Source organism: Camellia sinensis, chromosome 13 (genome assembly GCF_055761805.1).
Source record: "Camellia sinensis isolate YWXY chromosome 13, ASM5576180v1, whole genome shotgun sequence".
NCBI lineage: Eukaryota > Viridiplantae > Streptophyta > Magnoliopsida > Ericales > Theaceae > Camellia > Camellia sinensis.
The window spans coordinates 121,854,653-121,872,424 of NC_138973.1; the positions used below are offsets into that span (position 1 = coordinate 121,854,653).

A 17,772-nucleotide genomic window follows, 5' to 3' on the forward strand; every position below is an offset into this window, starting at 1 on the left:
GAGTCTTGATTACTTGAAACCGACGATTGATGATCTCGGTCGGAGAAATGAATGGATTGTTAGCCGACATGCTATATGGACAAACAATGTAGGTTCCATCACCTCAGGTTGCCGAGGTAATAGAACCTAGGGGGTAGTTGTGGAGAAATATTTTGTGATCGATAGCACGTGGCTAAGGTGACATTGAAGTGTCAGCCAAGGTGCCACGTGGCCTGGTCATGCTGTCGAGATGATCTCAGCTAGGCCGAGGTTATCTTCAGAGATACCGGAATCCGAGTTAAACAGATAAGAGACAAGAGTCCTAGAACAGGGGAGGATCTCAATCTAGATAAGGATAAGGCTCAAGAAGAGTCTATCTCTATCTAGCTGAGGGTCTAGGATGAGCATTGAGCCTGAGTCACTAAAGTTAGGCTTCTATAGGGATCAGGTCATGGCTGGTTATAAAAATATGTCACCCTCGTGGGTCTAAAGTATGTTCTTTCTTGTGAGTTTAGGTACAATTTGCTATCTTTGAGAGGTATTGATTACTGACTTGATCATCGGAGTGCCCCTAGGTGGACGAACCACCACCGGCTTCTCATCTTCTTGTTACAAGTTGTTGGGCTTAATCTATTCTGCTAGTGCTCGCCAGTTGAGTTCCCTTTTTGGTTATGTGGTCAGAAATTTACACCCACATTGTGTATATCGTCACAATAAAGCAGTTCAGTTCCTCTATGTGTATATAAATCTCACACAAATAGAGTACCAGATTCTGACAGTTGAAGTTGGAGAAGAGTAGTGGCTTCATGGCTTCTTCTCAGCCAAATTGTCCACCGTTTGAGTTCACCACCAAGTATTACTGCGACACGGGGGACAGTTGTGTGAGACAAAGCAGTTTCTTTGGAGGAAAAGTAGTTTTAAATCAAGGTGTTGGGTACTCTATTATTCTTGGATTTGGGGCCTTATTTGTTGTCTTCACCTCCTACCTGGTATTACTCCATTCCTATCTCTACACTGTAATATTATTCATAGTGTTCACACTTGTAATTAGTGGCAATATTGAATAAACTCACTATTTGGGGAATTATGTCTCATAAAATTGGTGTATTGAAAAATTTTGTGGGTGTATTTAGAATTATCCAAAATCTTGTTGAAACATTTTAGCCATTGGAATCCTAAAAAATCCCCTCATAAAATCATAAAATCTTCTCCTGCCTCGTGGAGTTACACTTATTTTTCATTGAAGGATAAGCTTAGTGGAAGTGTAGATGGTAATGACCAAGACCATTATGTGACCTTTACATGAATAATAATTTGAGAGTGCCCCTTCCATATAGAATCATTAATAATTATTTAAATTCCCAAACAAGTATGATCATTAACAAGTAACAATTATTTGAAACTCCAAACTAGTGTGAATTATCTTTTTGTTTCTTTACCATTATTGATGCTTGTTTAAATTGAAACAACAAACTATGAATTAATTTGCCAAGTTTGGCTAGACAAGCGATATGTTGGATCGCGCCACACATCAGAATGGTTCAACACTACAGGTAGGAATGTTAAATCAGGACTCATTGCTAGTGTGATTGTATCTCAGGTAATGTGCTCAGTTCACCCACTTCTGCAAATCTGGAATACGTTTATGTTCACCTAACAAATGGCTTCGAAATATTGATTTCTAAAGTAGACTTAGGCTGCTACAATTTTAAAAAGCTCAAATGCTGTGTGGGAATATAGAGTTAACGGTCTTTTCTGGTATGCCAGTGGGGCTACCATCCAGATATGTCAACTTTGTCACACCCCAAACCCGGGTATGACCGGCCGTGGCCTACAGGGCCTTAGCCCAAGGCACACCAAATAATCATCCCAATTGCCTCTCCACTCCAAAGCACAAGCCCTCAACATATCCTCAAAGGTTTGAATAGTCCTCTCCGATTGCCCATCTGTCTGAGGGTGATAAGCTGAACTAAAATTTAACCGAGTACCCATAGTTGACTGTAACGCACCCCAAAACTTAGACACAAAACGAGGGTCCTGATCTAGCACTATTGACACAGGTGCACCATGCAATCTAACAATCTCCTTCATATACAACTGCGGAAATCGAGCTAGAGAATAGTTCATCCACACTGCAATAAAATGTGCTGACTTGGTTAATCTATTAACAACTACCCAAACTACATCGTGATTACTGCTAGTACGAGGTAATCCACACACGAAGTCCACAGTAACATGATCCCACTTTCACTCTGGTATAGGTAAGGGTTGTAGTTTCCCCGCGGGTTTCTGATGTTCTACTTTAACCTGTTGACACACCAAACATTGAGCCACAAATTCTGCAATATCTCCCTTCATACCATTCCACCAAAAATGTTCATAAAGATCCCGATACATCATAGTGCTTCCAGGATGAATGCTATAACTAGAACTATGTGCCTCCATCATAATCTCCTTCCTCAAATCACTACCAACAGGAACACAAATTCTGCTATGGAATCTAAGTAACCCATTATAACTAACCACAAAGTCTACATGCTTACCCTCTGCCATCTCTCCTTTAATACGTTCACACTAAGGGTCAATCTCCTGAGCTAAACGAATCCGTTCTCTCAAGGTCGACTGAACTTTCAATTGACTACAATAAGCCCTATCACCAAGCATAACAACCTCAAGCCTCAAACGTCTCATGTCTTCCACCAAACTACTCTCAATAGACAAAACAACTACATCTCCAACTACGACCTTCCTACTCAAGACATCTGCCACCACATATGCCTTCCCCGGATGATACAAAATATTCACATCGTAATTTTTTAACAACTCAAGCCATCTTCTTTGAAAAAAACATCAATACATTCACTTACTACAGGCAACTCCTCTAACTTTTATTCTGGCTGTTCAATACTCACCACATAAGCAAAGTAACCACGACACCCTTTCCTTAACATTCGGTTAGCCTGAAGGGAATAAATAAAACAGATAGAAGACCCGTTCCTATCTTCCTGAAAGAAAAACTCATGTTGCCCTGGCTAAGCAAAAACTACCCTCTTTCTAAAACAATCAACAGAGGCATGATGCTTCGTCAACCAATCCATCCCCAAAATAACGTCAAAATCCTTCATCTCTATAGAAATCAAATCCACTGAAAAAATTCTACCATCCATCTTTATCTCATAAGATCTACAAACATCCCCTAACACTACTATTTCTCCTAATGGAGTAGACACAGCAATATATGCATCCAAAGGCTCACAAGGAATAGACAAACAATGTACATATCTAGGTGTCATCTCTTAACCTTCAAAATGATATCAAGAAAGGCTCAGCACAAGCTTAAACAAAACTAACTCAACCATACACTACTAAGGACTCTAAGAACTCGGATCTTGTCTAAATAATGAAATGCAAGATATGTAACTCGATAACTACAGCTCTGATACCACAATTGTCACACCCCAAACCCGGGTATGATCGGTGGTGGCCCACAAGGCCTTAGCCTAAGGCACACGTAAGCCTAAACACGAATCCATAAACACATTGAATAACTATACAATAGTCCAGTAATAAACAACCAAAACACAATCTAGTGACATGCCACAATTATAAACGGCAAAACCAACCGTAATCAATACCATCCAAACTTATGGGATATAAACAGTTCACATATTAAAATAATCCTAAATGAAGCCCAATAGAAATAAAAAGAAATATGCACAAACTTGACATAACAATCTAAAACAAAATAAATGAATGTCCTAGAGGTCCATGCAATTGAGTCCTTACTACACCATGAGTCCACTTTGAGTCCTTTTAACACCTGGAAATGATAAACAAGTAAGTCAGCTGATAGTTCAGTGAGTAGCAACATGGATAGTAAATACAGTTTTGAAAACAGGGTTCAATTCCAAAATAAGATATATATATCACAGAAACTAGATTGACATACAGTTTGGTAAAGACAATTTGTTTCAAAAAGAAGGTTCCACAATTCAACAATTAAAATACTCACGTCTCTCAAAAATATGATGAATGACATTTTTCACTTAAAATAGATTACAACATGAACACCAATAATTTTCTGGATTCCAAGAATAACAAGTAACATGCCACACAGTTCTCAAGGCAATAAGCCCGGTGGATCAAATATCGAACCAAGAGTCATCCTCGGGGTGGCAGCCAGGGCCTTTTCTCTAAGACGATCCGATTGAAGGTCACATGGCCAAGCCTAGGTCTTTTCCTTACAATCGTTGAGCACTAGAGTCATCACGGCCCAACCCGGATCTGTTTCCTAGTGGCCAGAGTCACCACACACAGTGGAATAATTTTCTTGGACTAAAATATACAGATGGTACCAATAATCAATACACATCGGTTTCGTAAAACATGTTAGTTCACCATTATAAACATGAGACCATAACAACTAGTTTACAGTATGCCAAGTTTACACATGTTTCAGAAATAATTTAATTCCATTGATAATGTAATAGATTATCAAAACAGTTTAGTCCTGAAACAACAATTTAATTTTCCAACAGTTCAGGGTAGGGGAAGATTTATAAAAATATGTAGCATGCAACTACTCACCTGAAAACGAAATAATATAATCCTTGAATAGAGTATGAAAGTCCAACTAGTGCCCTGAACCAAGTATGAAGACTACACGTCACTACTAATTTAAAAATACTAAAGAGAATAATAAACTAAGTACCCTACACTAAAGCGCACTAACAACATTACTCTTAAATAATACCTAATTTCATGTTCTTCAAGGTCTAAAATTACCCAAGACATGGGTTCCGATCGAAACTTAACTAAAAATAACTTTCAGATAAAACAGAGTTTTAAACAAGTTTTCCCAATCTATTCGCTAACTTTGAAAATTAAAAGCCCACTCCATGCTGTCCCAAAAATTCCAAAACCCTCCAGATATCAAGTAATATATCCTAAATTTCAAACCCAATTGGTTTTACTTGATTTTCTTATCAAAATAATTATTTACACTTAATTACACCCAAATAGGTTGTTTTCTGCAGCACTTTAAAGAAATTAATGGTTCTCTTAGCATACATGAGCAATCAATGTAAGGCAAAAAATGTAAGAAACTAGACTCGTAACCGGTTCTAATGATGCTGATTTGATAATTTTCATATTTATACCCAAAGAGAACGACACTTCCGAAGTTACTGTTTTAAACCAGTTTTCTGGACAGATTTGAACGCAGCAGTTAATATAGAATTCGACTCTCACAAATTATGATAAAATTCAGATATGCAATTTAATATGTAATTAATATACTGTAAAACTTTCAATTCAAAATTCATTCGTTTGATATGGTTTCTTGATTTTTAAAATTTGTGGTTCTATATAGGATTTTTTGGATTAGGAATTTGTAACGCCCAAAATTCTTGACATCCACAGACATAAAAGAATAAAACATGTTTCCATTCCTCAGAGTATTTAGTTCAAGAGTATTACATGTTGACAACAAAAGTAAATGCCCTACGGGCTTATAACTTTCTAAGCTAATACTTGGTTACAAAAAGAGAGTACTAACTCAAATACACATTAAGCCCTTGGCTTGAATTTACATGTGATACCAAAAGAGAACAACAAAAAGATCAATTAGCCTCAAAGCCTCCCAAGCTATGCCCATGGAGGTAACATATCACCTGAACCTAAAAATAATGTCTCATATAGGGTGAGCCAACGCCCAGTAGAGATATGCTAAACATAATATGAGCAACAACTAAAACATTAGCATTTGATAAATGTTTAACTCATATAAACAACCGTACATCCCTTTCATAACCAATCCTCATTTACAAATACATTCAATTCCCTTCTGTTTCATTACCTAAACCAATTCATGGTTATGGTTCTCTGTTTATCCACCTGGTTTAAAGTGGGCCTACAACTCACATCATTAACATTTCACATTTCAATTTCACATGAGGCAACAACTCATTTCATTCACACTTCAACACTTCAATCATCTACGTTATACAAACGTAATTCAAATTTCGGGACTTTCACCCTGAACACTCCGGCCAACTTAGTTATCACTGGAGTCTATCCCCTATCTTCTCCTAAATCCGGTTTAGGAGTACATCTCCTATCTTCTCCCAAACAACATGTATATACAATGTATTTAAACACTTATCATATACAATGATCAAGCAAAGCACATATTCAATGTGTTATTCCATCCGTCATATTCAATGACATACTCAATTGATTAGTTTTAATTCACCTAATCAACATGCAGTATCTACAACAATCAAGACTATCCTCCACCGATAGCCCAAAACAATTATTTCTAAACAGATAATAAATTCATCAAACAGATAAATTATCAACAATTTCATAGGTGAGTGGTTTATCAATCCAACCGCACCATTAAATCTCACAATTTCCCAATTTCCTTATTTCTCAACGAATTTCACATTCCCATAATTAATTTCATTAATTACTCAAATGACCCAATTATACCCAACTAAGACATTTCCCCCTTTTTCTCAACATTGACCCAAAGGTCCAAATATCATCAATAAACATCAATAATTTCATTTTAAGACCCATATATACGCATGTATAGTTCAAGAGAACAAAACCCCTCTTTTCACATTTCAAGCTTTGAAACCCTGACACCCAATATTTCCCAACTTCAATATTAAATCAAAATGACTACATGTTTATGTCAAAGACCAAAAATATAAGTAGTTATCCCTACCTCAAATGAAGAGACCCAAAGGAGATGATGAACAAACTCGAAGGTGCTCCAAACCCACAACTTTTCGGATCAAAATGAAGGCCGCGCCAAGCTCCACACTTTTAACAAAGGGACTAGGGTGGAAGATCATTAGAGCTAGATGATTTCGTAGAGAGAAGATGTATTCTAGAGAGAAGAGCTCTCAAATTAGGGTTTTGAAAAGCTAGAGAGAGAGAGTGGGTCGAAAAGTGGTTCAAAAATGGCTTCTCTTGGACTGATATACATCACAGTCCACTCGAGCGTGGAACGCCCCGCTCGAGCGTCAAACACAGACTCCTGCTCGAGCATGAAAAGCGACGCTCGAGTGTCGAATGCGCACTTCCAAAAGTTCTGCAGACGAAGGTCCCCGCTCAAGCGTGAAAGTGGACGCTCGAGCGTTCGATGACCTGCATGAAAAGTACTGAAGGTTGAATTATCCCGCTCGAGCGTTAAACTCCCTGCTCGATTGGAGGAACAAAAACAAAAGGGCCCACTCGAGCGTCAAAAGTCCTGCTCGAGCGTGAAGGCCAAAATCTGGGCATCAACTCTATGTTTCTAAACACAACCAACCTCTTTCAAACCTGCCCAACACATCCCAAAACTCAAATACAAAGAATCAAAGGACAAGAATATAACATAGACAACAACAACACTCAACCACGGACCGAGTCCGGAATACAACAAACAATGGAGGGAAAACCGGGATCGCTATAACCCTTCTCCCTTAAAGAATTTCGTCCCCGAAATTAGATAAATAAGTTTCAAAACTGTGATCTTTTCCAATTCTCAACAAATTATAATTCAACATTCATTATCTTGACTCATTACCGGTCATTCCATCTCTTTTCAAGAGGCAACTTACAATATAACTTTCAACATGCATTATCAACATGCATACCTTTGAAATTCATCAATTTCAACACAAGTATTCCACAATTCAATAACATATTCAATGTCAACAATATATTTGTATTTCTACAACATAATTAACATATGCAATGTTAAAGTAAACTTCCATTTCTGAACCATATTTAATGGCTTTAACATTTCCACAATCTAAAACATATATAATGTTTCCAGAATTCATCAGCAAAACAAAATTCCCAATACATGGTTAAACATTAACAAACAAGTCCGGATATTTCTCACGGACCTCCAACTCTCGTTCGCAAGTGGCTTCTTCCACTCCGTGATGTTTCCACAAAACTTTCACCAAGGGAATCGTCTTGCCTCGCAAGACTTGGTCCCGCCTATCCAAGACCCGCACCGGTCTCTCCTCATACGAGGCATCCTCATCTACCTCTAAGTCTGTCCAATCCAATACATGCGACGGATCCGGCTCGTACTTCCGAAGCATACTAATATGAAACACGTCATGCACCCCGGAAAACTGCAGCGGTAAAGCTAAACGGTATGCAACCTCCCCAATCCGCTCAAGGATCTCAAAGGACCAATAAATCAATGGGACAACTTTCCACTCTTTCCAAACCTCATCAAACCCCGCCTAGGTGATATTTTCAGAAAGACGTGATCACCCGCCTCAAATGCCAAAGGTCTCCTCCTACGGTCGGCATAACTCTTTTGGCGATTCTGGGCTGTAACAAGCCTCTTACGGATAAGCTCAACTTTCTCCGTCGTTTCCCAAACCAACTCCGGGCCCAACAAAGGTGCATCACTCACCTCGGCCCAACACACTGAAGACCTACATGGTCGGCCATACAAGGCCTCAAATGGTGCCATGCCAATACTCGATTGGAAACTATTGTTGTAGGCAAATTCCACCAAGGGCAAGTGCCTCTCCCACGACCCACTAAAGTCAAGGACACAACCTCGAAGCATATCCTCAAGGATCTGAATAGTACGCTCGGACTGCCCGTTAGTCTGAGGATGATAAGCCGTGCTAAAGGTCAGCCTAGTGCCCAAGACACTTTGCAAACTCTGCCATAACCTACCAGTAAAACGTGGATCTCTATTTGAGACGATCGACACTGGGACTCCGTGAAACCTCACTATGTCCCGAATATACAAGTCGGCTAGATGATCTACCGAATCTCTCACGCGCATAGGAATAAAGTGCGCCGACTTAGTCAACCGGTCAACTACCACCCAAATAGCGTCACTACCCCGTTGAGTCCTTAGAAGACCTACAACGGAGTCCATCATGACATGCTCCCACTTTCACTCGGCAATAGGCAAGGGTTGTAACAAACCTGCTGGCCTCTGATGTTCGGCCTTCACTTGCTGACAAGTAAGGCACTTAGATACAAAAACTACCACATCCTTCTTCATACCCCGCCACCAGAACTGGCGACCCAAATCACGATACATCTAAGTGCCTCCCGGATGCACCGCAAGGCGTGAATGGTGAAACTCTCGGAGTACGTCCTCTCGGCAAGACTCTAGCACAAACAGACGGTCCCGGTACCTCACACTCAAGTTGGACTACACAGTCAAACCTTTCTCAACCTTCCCACTAGAGATCTTCTCCCGGAGGGATTCTACCTCAAGGTCACTCCTCTGTGCCTCTAGCACTCGATTTACAAGTGTAGGCTGCGCAACTACAGAAAACAAGGTCGCAGACTCAACAGATTCGCCCAAAAGCAAATCAAATTCGCCAAGTGCACCCAACATTTCCCACTCTCGGATGGCTATACAAGCTACATTACTGATGGGTTTCCTACTAAGAGCATCGGCCACAACATTGGCCTTTCCCAAGTGATAGTGCAACTTGAAATCGTAGTCTTCAATAAACTCCATCCACCTCGTCTGCCTCAAGTTCAAGTCTTTCTGTGTAACAGGTACTTCAGACTCTTATGATCCGAGAACACCTCGAACCTCTCACCATAAAGGTAGTGCCTTCAAATCTTTAAGGCAAATATTACAGCTGCTAACTCTAGGTCATGTGTAGGATAATTCTTCTCATGTATTTTCAACTGACATGAGCCATAGGCTACTACTTTTCCCTCTTGCAACAGCACACAACCCAAACCCTCTCTTGAGGAATCACAATACAGTATAACCCAAACCCCTCTCCAGAATAATCAAAATTGGAGCGGTGGTAAGTCTAACTTTAAGCTCTTGGAACGACTTCTCACAAGTCCCACTCCATACAAATTTGACCCCTTTTCGCGTCAATCTAGTCAACGACGATGTTAGTTTGGAGAAATCTTTCACAAACCGACGGTAATAACCGGCCAATCCCAGAAAACTGCGGATCTCAAAAACATTCCTAGGCTGTGCCCAATCCTGCACTGCCTCTATCTTGGATGTGTCTACAGACACCCCTTCCCCGGAGACCACATGGCCTAAGAATTTAACCTCTCTTAGCCAGAACTCACACTTCCCAAACTTGGCATACAACCTATGGGCTCTAAGCAATTCAAGCACCACTCTCAAGTGTTTTTCGTGCTCCTCTTCAGAAGGTGAATAAATCAGAATGCCGTCCACGAAAATGACCACAAAGCGATCTAAGAATTGCCGAAAGATCCGGTTCATCAAGTCCATAAACACCGCCGGTGCATTGGTGAGCCCAAAGGCATCACCAGAAACTTGTAATGGCCATACCGCGTACGGAATATCGTCTTCGGGATATCTTCCTCCCAGACCCTCAACTGATGGTAACCCGATCTCAAGTCTATCTTAGAGAAACAACATGACCCTTTCAACTGATCAAACAAGTCATCTATATGAGGCATAGGGTACTTGTTTTTAACCGTAGCCCGATTCAACTTCAGGTAATCAATACAAAGTCTCAAAGCCCCATCTTTCTTTTTAGCAAAGAGGGCTGGTGCTCCCCACGGCGAAGTACTAGGGCGGACAAAGCCCTTATCTAGCAATTCCTGGAGTTGAATCTTCAACTCACTTAACTCAGCTGGGGCAAAACGATACAGTGCCATGGAAATCGGTGCCGTGCCAGGCACTAAGTCAACGGAGAACTCGATCTCTCGATAGGGTGGTAAACTAACAAGGTCCTCGGGAAAGACATCCGAGTACTCACAAACCACTCTGGGTAACTCAGTCCCGGTTTCATCACACTCATTACTCATACAGCTAGTGAGAAGACAACTAAGCTCACTCCACCCTCGTGGATCATACATTGGTGGCAAAACTCTACCAACCCGATCTCCCAAGAAATGAAAACAATCCCCGCTCAAGGTACATACAGTAACTCTCTGGCATTAATAGTCCATAATAGCTCGGTATGACGATAACCAGTCCATACCCAAGATCACTTCAAAACCCGTCATATTCATTACTACAAAAGAAAATGGAAGCTGGTGGTCGGCGACCTCAATATCGTAACCTCTACACCCTTGTTTCAAAATCAACTCACCCCCAACAAGTGATACAACACAAATAGGAGATGTTAACTGAGCCAACTCCAAACCCAAAATAGATGCAAATGCAGCATATATAAAGGAATGAGATGCACCTGTATCAATCAATACATTAGCAACCGAGTTGCAAAACAGAAAGGTACCTCTCACAACAGATGGAGACGGTACAAGATCCTGCGCGATAACAGCATACACACGCCCAGAAGGTCTCTGATCTACCTGCTCACCTCTCGAAGCAAAAGACTGCTGCACAGACTGAGTCGAAGAGGCTCCCTGATTGGCCCTTGAGGCCTGAACTGATTGTGCTGGCTGAAAACTCTACGTCTGCCTCGAACCAGACGCACCCGATGTACCACTCAACTGCGGGCAAAACCTTTTCAGGTGCCCCGCCTGACCACACTGGTAACAAGAGAGCGGTTGGCCTCGGCCCTGACTCTGGCTCTGCGGATGAGCCGAAGATGAAGCTGCTCTCTGCCCTCCTCCCCTCTGCGGGCAAGCTAGAGACTTGTGGCCCAGCTGACCACACTTGTAACAGGTAAAGTCTCCCTGATTGCCTCCCCCAGAGCCTGAATTGGGCACTGGTGTCACGACCCAAACCCGCCCCTATGGGTTTAGCACCGTAACCAACCAGTAATCCGAGATTACCGAAGGCCTGCTTAACATTAATACAGTAATACAGAGTACAGGGCTGGCGGAAGCTAAAACAGTAATTAAAATATGTCCAATGAGCTGTAACAATCTGTATGCAAAAAGACTTTTCATATACACATGTACAATCAGTACCAAAACAGTATGTACAATATATACAATCATTCAGGACAGGGACTTAATCCCTATTAAAAGAGTACAGTGCAACATCATTCAATCTATACAGTAATTACATAACAAATATAAAAAAGGGAAAACTAAAACACCCCAAAAGCCCTGGCTTGACAGGCTCGGAACCTCGCAGTGAGGCACAATGGTTGGCTTCGACAAAAGGGAGTCTAACCCGCGCTCCTAGCTCCGGTCTGGTGCCTGAGCACCTATATATATATATATAAACAGTGAGCTAAAGCCCAATGAATAACATAATGTGTAAAGGGTTAAGAATGAATGTCCTTTCAGTATTGAAAACAGTCGATTGATTCAGTATATCAGTCATTCAGTCATAACAGTCATATGTGGTACATCCAATAGCAGAATAGTACAGTAAACAGTAGGTCTTGAAAGACCGAACAGTCAATAATGGCCATCATAATAGTAAACAGAAGTTCCAAGATAGGAACTGATAGAGATCTCTGTAACAGTAGCAGTAACAGTAACAGTAATTACTATGGATGCCACAATACAGTTCAGAATAGAGGACATACATTCATTCAGTTAACAGTATCAATTCAGAAAGCAGTTTAGTTAAACATTCAGAAAATATTCATCTTTGAACATATCTTTACAACATTGTTACTCACAGAGTTCTGGGCTACAGATAAGCTAGTACACGTCCTCGGATGCCAACCCTACACAGTTACAGAGTGAACACACACTAAGCTACACAGTTGGAAAAATAGTAACTTAATCCCTATCTTGACTCGGTGTGGTTCGACATCAATATTGTCATTAAGATGCCTTAAACTAGGCCTAAGAATGCCTAGAATGGAATGAGGATGCAAAGATGCACTTTAAAAATATTTTCAGAATTTTCAGAAAACAGAGGTCCCGCTCGAGCGAGGGTTTCCTCGCTCGAGAATACAGGCAAACAAAATACCCCGCTCGAGCGTGAGTTACCCCGCTCGAGCGGACTGTAAAACATGCCAAAAGTACTGGATGTGTGAAAATCACGCTCGATTGGGTGCTCGATACCTGCTCGAGCGTGTGACATAAGTCCTCGCTCGAGCGTCCAATACCCCGCTCGAGCGGACTGTAAAACAGTGTAAAGTGCTGGATGCACTAATTTCACGCTCAAGTGCCAGTCACTCCGCTCGAGCGTGAGTCCAAAATCTGGAATTTCCAGATTTGAACCTCAAGCTCAAAAACAAGTTTCAATGTACCCAATTCGATCCTTTTTGGCTAATTTTCTGGAAAACACTTCAAAACTCATAATATAACATGTTTCAAAGATCAATTTGAGAAATCAAAGCCCAAAGGTAGTTCAATTAAATCCAATTTCAAACCAATTTTCATGAACATAACTCAAACATGACATGCATGAGTTTAAACCAATTCAAAGCTTCAATTACTTGCTCAAATAAGCCTCAACTTCAAAAAACAAGATGAAAACATGGACTATAACAATAATATGAGCATGCATGTACCAAATTCCATGTAATCAACCTCAAAATGCAACAATGTAGACATGCATGCATGATATATGCTACAATTCAACATTATGAACCAACTCTTAGCTAGAATCTCTAATTTCTCGTGGATCATGCACGACAACACACAAATACATCAAAGAGAGGTTGAATTCTCTACCTTAGGTCTCCAATTCCAAGCCTAAAAGCTCGATTTTGCAAATCTTCTACCAATTCTCCATGTCTCTAAGCCAATTTGAGATGGAAACAAGCTCTCTCCTATCTCTCTCTCTCTCTAGTCGGCTATGATCACAAGAATGGCCTGAAGAAATGTTGTGTTTGCATGTAATAAGGCTCAACATGTATTGCCTAAATGGTCCACTAACATGGCAATATGATAAATAAGGCAACTTGTGTAATTTAACTTATTTTAATCTAATTTAATCATACCAAATCCAAATTCAAGTAATTATACCATAAAATCCTATAAATTCTAATCATCACATAACAGTAATCCATTTCTGGTTCGGCCGCTGATAAGGCCTTCAATTTGCAGTTTAAACATAAAACGTGAACAGATAGTTTAACAATCGAACAAATGGAAATGCACTTAAACAGATACAGACAATCAATCAGTTCAGGATTTCAGTCAATTCAGTCAATTATCATAATCAGTCTCAGTTTAACAGTAATCAGTGGTTTATCAGTAAATAGTGGTGAGGGTTGTCACAACTGGAAAGGTAGATCTCACAAACGCACCCCGGGATTACTGAGGGTTAGGACCCCTCTGCCTCCTACCGTCCCCCTGGCTATCCTGACTCCTCTTGGAGCCCCTCATCCTCTCCTCCTCCTCATGCATAATAATCTCAAGATGAGCCTCGACATCCACAAGGCGCTCATACTCCCGAGTCATGGACCCCGCAACCCCAAGCTTGAGCCCGATCTTTAATTTCTTTTCGAACTCAAGACAACGACGTTCCTCAGACGCCACTAGCTCAGGTGCAAACCTCGATAAACTGGCAAGTGCGGCCTTAAACTCGGCCACTGGTGTATTTAGCTGCTTGAGCTGACAGAACTGATCCCTCAACTTCTCCCTAACAGCAGGAGGCAAAAACTTCTCCTGGAAGGCATCAACAAAAGCCTCCCAAGTCCCACTAATACGACCTCGAACAAACTTCCACCACTGACCCGCGTCTCCCTTCAGCTGGAAGGACGCCAAGGTCACTCTCAAGCCTCCGTCTTCGATGCCAGGCATCTCAAACGTCTTCGTCATCTGCTCAAGCCACTCATCAGCCTTATGTGGCTCTTTAGGATCGCCCACAAACTCGTCCGGATTAGACTGGAAGAACTCCCTCTTCAGAAAGGACGGCCCTGCCTCAGCCACATGGCCTGGACCTGATTGTCAGCCCTGAGAATGTCCATGGATTCCCTCAATGCTCCTGCCATCTCGCGGGCTAAGGCGCTCATGGCCTACTGACCCACTGCTTCGGCCACATTGGCCTGACCAACCCCCTCCTGCTGTCCCGGAATCTCATCCGGTATAGGCATCTCCTACCTCCTAGGCCTACCATGCCTACCACCACGTCCTCATCCTGACATCCTAATAAAGGTAATGAAGACATTAGCACATTCACAAATGTGCCGAAGCTATTTCACTCACATCCTAATGCAATGGACAACTATAATTCACTCCACGTAAGCATATAATCACATAGCACTTACGAATTTCATTTCCAGATAATGACAGTCCTGTGGCGTTGCTAGAGTTCTGATTAAAAACGGCAGTGATCAAGTGCCTTTCCAACGAGACTCCCAGAAACCCAAGGATCCAATCAACATCCTAGAAACTAAATTCCATACCCATTTAGTCATATAAGAATGTTATCACATAAGCACATAACATCATACATAAGTCTCTAACAAGTGAGACAAACCCACCGTGGTACTTACCACTTCCCACGTACCCAAAGTATTCAAACTCGGTACGCTTTGATACCAAGTTGTAACGCCCTCAAAAAAATACATATAAACCCAACATTCTTGACATCCACAGATATAAAAGAATAAAACATGTTTCTATTCCTCAGAGTATATAGTTCAAGAGTATTACACGTTGACAACAAAAGTAAATGCCCTACGGGCTTACAACTTTCCAAGCTAACACTTGGTTACAAAAAGAAAGTACTAACTCAAATACACATTAAGCCCTTGGCTTGAATTTACATGTGATACCAAAAGAGAACAACAAAAAGATCTATCAGCCTCAAAGCCTCCCAAGCTACGTCCTTGGAGGTGGCATATCACCTGAACCTGAAAATGATGTCCCATATAGGGTGAGCCAATGCCCAGTAGAGATATGCTAAACATAATATGAGCAACAACTAAAACATTAGCATTTGATAAATGTTTAACTCATATAAACAACCGTACATCCCTTTCATAACCAATCCTCATTTACAAATACATTCAATTCCCTTCTGTTTCATTACCTAAACCAATTCATGGTTATGGTTCTCTGTTTATCCACCTGGTTTAAAGTGGGCCTACAACTCACATCATTAACATTTCACATTTCAATTTCACATGAGGCAACAACTCATTTCATTCACACTTCAACACTTCAATCATCTACGTTATACAAACGTAATTCAAATTTTGGGACTTTCACCCTGGACACTCCGACCAACTTAGTTATCACTGGAGTCTATCCCCTATCTTCTCCTAAATCCGGTTTAGGAGTACATCTCCTATCTTCTCCCAAAAAACATGCATATACAATGTATTTAAACACTTATCATATACAATGATCAAGCAAAGCACATATTCAATGTGTTATTCCATCCGTCATATTCAATGACATAGTCAATTGATTAGTTTTAATTCACCTAATCAACATGCAGTATCTACAACAATCAAGACTATCCTCCACCGATAGCCCAAAACAATTATTTCTAAACAGATAATAAATTCATCAAACAGATAAATTATCAACAATTTCATAGATGAGTGGTTTATTAATCCAACCGCACCATTAAATCTCACAATTTCCCAATTTCCTTATTTCTCAACCAATTTCACATTCCCATAATTAATTTCATTAATTACTCAAATGACCCAATTATACCCAACTAAGGCATTTTCCCCTTTTTCTCAACATTGACCCGAAGGTCCAAATATCATCAATAAACATCAATAATTTCATTTTAAGACCCATATATACGCATGTATAGTTCAAGAGAACAAAACCCCTCTTTTTACATTTCAAGCTTTGAAACCCTAACACCCAAATATTTTCCAACTTCAATATTAAATCAAAATGACTACATGTTTATGTCAAAGACCATAAATATGAGTAGTTATCCCTACCTCAAATGAAAAGACCCAAAGGAGATGATGAACAAACTCGAAGGTGCTCTAAACCCACAACTTTTCGGATCAAAATGAAGGCCATGCCAAGCTCCACACTTTTAACAAAGGGACTAGGGTGGAAGATCATTAGAGCTAGATGATTTCGTAGAGAGAAGATGTATTCTAGAGAGAGGAGCTCTCAAATTAGGGTTTTGAAAAGCTAGAGAGAGAGAGTGGGTCGAAAAGTGGTTCAAAAATGGCTTCTCTCGGACTGATATACATCACAGTCCGCTCGAGCATGGAACGCCCCGCTCGAGCGTCAGACACAGACTCCCGCTCAAGCGTAAAAAGCGACGCTCGAGCGTTGAATACGCACTTCCAGAAGTTCTGCAGACGAAGGTCCCCGCTCGAGCGTGAAAGTGGATGCTCGAGCATCTGATAACTTGCATGAAAAGTACTGAAGGTTGAATAATCCTGCTTGAGCATCAAACTCCCCGCTCAAGCGGAGGAATAAAAACAAAGAGGCCCGCTCGAGCGTCAAAAGTCCTGCTCGAGCGTGAAGGCCAAAATCTGAGCATCAACTCTATGTTTCTAAACACAACCAACTTGTTTCAAACCTGCCCAACACATCTCAAAACTCAAATACAAAGAATCAGAGGACGGGAATATAACATAGACAACAACAACACTCAACCATGGACCGAGTCCGGAATACAACAAACAATGGAGGGAAAACCAGGATTGCTATAGAATTACACCAATTATTTCTTATCACCAATCACTAACTTGGCACCCAAACAACACACCCGTTTCTCCTATTCCTTCCCAACAACAAGCAAATTACACATATGAATCATCACAATATATAGATATAATAAAATAGGACAATACCTTAGAGTTATTGACCACCAATGTTGCCAAAAGTTTCTCTCAAATCTCTCTCTCTCTCTCCCCCCCCCCTCACGGCTGCAGTGATGAACAAATAAGAAGGTAGGGTTTTGTGTATATTTTATTTAATACTAGTGGTTAAGTATACCCAAAGCATGTGTAGATCAAATAAATAAATAATATACAAAATGTTTAA

The 17,772-nt window shown here is 40.7% G+C and overlaps 1 pseudogene; it reads left to right on the top strand.

Annotated features, from left to right (window-relative positions):
• Positions 1–785: 785 nt before the first annotated feature.
• LOC114267618 (urea-proton symporter DUR3-like) overlaps positions 786–17,772 on the top strand; it is a 28,326-nt pseudogene continuing 11,339 nt past the window's right edge.